Source organism: Suricata suricatta, chromosome 11, assembly GCF_006229205.1.
Source record: "Suricata suricatta isolate VVHF042 chromosome 11, meerkat_22Aug2017_6uvM2_HiC, whole genome shotgun sequence".
Taxonomy (NCBI): Eukaryota; Metazoa; Chordata; class Mammalia; order Carnivora; family Herpestidae; genus Suricata; species Suricata suricatta.
Genome location: NC_043710.1, coordinates 21,030,619 through 21,034,630, shown reverse-complemented (window position 1 = coordinate 21,034,630; position 4,012 = coordinate 21,030,619). Strand labels below are relative to the sequence as shown.

General features: G+C 40.0%; 1 protein-coding gene across 1 annotated transcript in view; it reads right to left on the bottom strand.

Annotated features, from left to right (window-relative positions):
• Window positions 1–4,012, bottom strand: part of LRRC4C (leucine rich repeat containing 4C) — a 1,176,981-nt gene that overhangs the window by 695,887 nt on the left and 477,082 nt on the right. Inside the window, exon 2 of the mRNA XM_029914596.1 lies at window positions 1,065–1,145. The gene's annotated coding sequence lies outside the window, so the exon portion shown is untranslated. The remainder of the gene's footprint in view (window positions 1–1,064; window positions 1,146–4,012) is intronic.

Below are 4,012 nucleotides of genomic sequence, written 5' to 3'. Positions count from 1 at the left end.
AAAACAGTGAGATAGAAGAAATTTGTTTTGACTTGGTTTTAGTTCGTTGAATTTTTCCACATAAGGGAACCATAAGCATGTTTGGTTTTTGTCTACGTGGAAGGAACCAGGAAAATTGGAGAGATACAAATCAGGGGGGAATAGCTGATTTAATAAAGTTGATAAGAAATGTAAAGCGTTAGGATTAAAAACGAACATAGGAGGTTATGTTAGGAAACAAAAATGCACTACAGATAGAAATAGAGATATTTTAAGGTCCAGTGAAGAAAAAGTTAGTGATGTTCACATCGGATGGCCTTATCTTTACGAGAAAGCAAGAGGCTCCTTTTTCTGAAACTGTGTAAGTCTGGGAAAGATATGAGTCTGAGAAGGACAGATATTTTGAACAACTCTGAAAATGTGGGAACATCTGAAGTGGTCCAATCCCACTGAGGACCAGGCAGCAGGGAAATGTCGAATACCTATGGTGTGTCAGCAAACACGCATGATCCTTGGCTGCACGGGGCATTTGGTCCAGTGAAAGATACAGAAGATATTCAAATAACTTACACGTGGAAATATTGCCCTGGCAACTGGAAAATTGACAAAATGGGATAAGGGTGGGAGAGAACAGAAAGAAAAGAGAGAACCCTCAGTAAAATTGGCTTTATATTCGCGGAGGAAAATAAAAAAAACTCCCCCCCAAAACAGCTAAGCATGGTGTCTCATGCACCACAATGACAGAAAGATAAAAGGAGAGTAAATGGAGGGTTCAGTCGAAGTTCTCAGAGCAGAGCAGGTGGCAATATATTACAGCTGTGGTCAGAAAGCAGGCTTTCGAGGATTTACTGGAAGCAGAGCATGAAGGACAATGTGGTTCCAGACAAAAATTCAATGCATGTGCTTTGAGGAGAAATCAAGCCCTGTGACAGGTGCCACACAAACCCCACGGTCCCCAGTGAAGGCTCACCCATCCCAAGCATCCAGCAATTATCCACATTCAGTCACAATCGACTCCAAGGCACCTTAAGTCACAAGATAGTTTTTCTTTCTCACTATTTAAAAGCTGTTAATGTTGGACTCACGTTCATTCAGTGCGTCAGACGTTCCAGTTTATGTGGTCCCACTCTCGCGATCTCGCAGCCTTGCAATACAGAGAACCATTTCTAGGAATGAGATAAAATTAAAACACAACATTACACTTAAGGAAGTTAGAAAATAGCCCGAGCAACATTATTTGCATGAAAATCTACCTAATGGAGTAACTTACAAGGAAGAATTTATATTTCTACGTATTTTCCAAGTACATATTCCTGTTACAATATATCAGGCTCCAGGCTCCAAGCTGTCAGCACAGAGCCCAACATGGGACTCAAACCTATGTACTGTGATATCATGACCCGAGCTGAAGTCAGATGCTTAACCAACTGAGCCACCCAGGCCCCCTAAAAGGCACCTCATTTAAACCCTAAGAGATGCTTAAATACTGAGAACAAACTGAGGTTCCATGGGCGGTGGGGCGGGAGGGGAAATTAGGTGATGGGCATTGAGGAGAGCACATGTTGGAACATGCACTGGGTGTTGTATCGAAACCAACTTGACAATAAATTATATCAAAAATAAACAAATAAAAAGACATTTCGAGCTGCTAATGCATAGAAAAAATAAAATAAAATGGAGATGGGAGGTCCTGACGGGGAGCTCTCTGGCAGTGCCGCCCCCTGCAGCCTGTATAACCAGCAAAAATTAGGAGGATGAAAATTATTTTGATAAGAGAGAAACTTTTTCACATAAGAATTTTATCTTCTGCTTTTAAAAAAAGAAGAACATTCTCCTTCCACCTCATCAACAACACACTAAACCACTGCTTGCAGTCAGTGAGAACCCACCACAAGTTCAAACCTGTTCTGCTTTAATGTACTTTGGTTCAAAACAATCCTCCCCAAGCCCCTCCTAAAGCTTAATTAAAGCTGATCATCCCACTGTCTCTTCAGACTTGTCTGTGGTTCACCATAGTTTGCTTATCCTAAATTGCAGTTTTTCTGGTAGTCCTGAATGATCTCATCTTGCTAGTAAAACAACTTATTTTATTTTTTAGGTAGACAGGCTTTTCCTAGAATATAAAAAGGCTTTTTAAAGATGATAGTAATCGGGGGTACCAGGGTGACTCAGTCGGCTTAGTAACCAACTCTATTTCAGCTCTTGTTGGCTCAGGTCCTGATGTCACACTTTGTGAGGCAGAGCCCCACACAGGGCTCCATACTGTCAGTGCAAAACCTGCATGTGATTCTCTCTCTCCTGCTCTCTGCTCCTTCCGCATTCGCTCTCTCTCTCTCTCTCTCCCTCCCTCCCCGTCTCTCTCTTCCTCCCTCTTTCTCTCTCTCTAGCTCAAAATAAGTAAACCTAAAATTAAAATTAAAAAATAATAGTAATCATAATATCTAGTTTTGGATAAATATCTCCCTTTATCAAATTTCTTTCTGTCAAACTGTTGAGCAAGATTTTCCATAAAGACAAAAAGGTATGTCTACTGTTATTTACTCCCTTGTTTCCTTGGACCTTTTATTTTAGTCACATGAATTTATTACTCATTCCTGAACGTGCTCTGCCTTTTCAGGCCCCTGTGGCATTGCTCATGCAATCTTACCTGCCTGGAATGTCATTATTATTTGTCCATACCTACTTCCTACCCAAAAAAACTAATAATCATTCTTTCATACCCAGCTCAAATATGACCTTTTCACCCTGAAGCTCAGATTTAATCTCTGTCTTATCTATATTCCCACAGCGGGTTTCTTGTCATCTATTATGAGACTTAAATCCAGTGTTCTTAATTCTATCTTCCTGCCTTTAAAGCTCAAAGGCAGGAAGAATGTTTTATCTGTGGAAATTGTTTGTTTGGTTGGGTGGTTTCCTCTTAATCACCATCTGCCCTGTGCACATAATGGACCCTCAAATATAATGGATAATTGCTTCTTACTTTATTGTGGTGTAAATCAGACACTCAGTGATGCTACAGTCAGAACTTTACACCATAGCCATCTGATATTCCTTTTCAATTAAAATACTATTTTCACTTGGCTTCCAGAGCATCATTCACTCTAGTTTTCCTTCCCTAATTGGTCACACTTTCTTTGTCTACCCTGAGGGTTTCTCCTCATTTTTCCAGCCTGTGATAATACAATACACCATGGCTCACATCTTGAACATTCCTTATTCTTTTTTATTAAACTATCTTCCTTCAAGATCTAATCCAAGTTTATGATTCTAAATATCATCTTTACACCCAGGATTATGAAATGTCTATTTTAGCAAATCTTTCTGCATGGAGGTCAAACTTAAATCAATTGTTTACTTGATAGACGTATTTTAGAGTGCTTATAGATTTGAAATTATCAAGTCTAAAACTAAGCTTCAAATTTCTCCTCCTAAATTTTTTTCTTAGATAAGGGCAACTTCATGCTGCCATTTTTTTTCACTCCAAAACATTTGGAGTCCCCTTTTCTCCACTTTTTCCCTCATACCTCATATCAAGTATGTTAACAGATCTCATTGGTGCTAAGTTCAAAAGATATCCCATAGGGGAGTTCTATAGATAGGTTTTTGAGGAACCTCCACACTGTTTTCCAGAGCGGCTGCACCAGTTTACATTCCTACCAACAGTGTAGGAGGGTGCCTGTCTCTCCACACCCTCGCCAGCATCCATAGTCTCTTGATTTGTTCATTTTAGCCACTCTGACTGGTGTGAGGTGGTATCTCAGTGTGGTTTTGATTTGTGTTTCCCAGATGATGAGTGATGTTGAGCATCGTTTCATGTGCCTGTAGGCCATCTGGATGTCCTCTTTGGAGAAGTGTCTGTTCATGTCTTCTGCCCATTTCTTCACTGGGTTATTTGTTTTGTGGGTGTGAAGTTTGGTGAGTTCCTTGTAGATTTTAGATACTAGCCCTTTATCTGATATGTTGTTTGCAACTATCTTTTCCCATTCTGTCGGTTGCCTATTAGTAGCCCTGCTAGGGATTTACCCAAGAGATA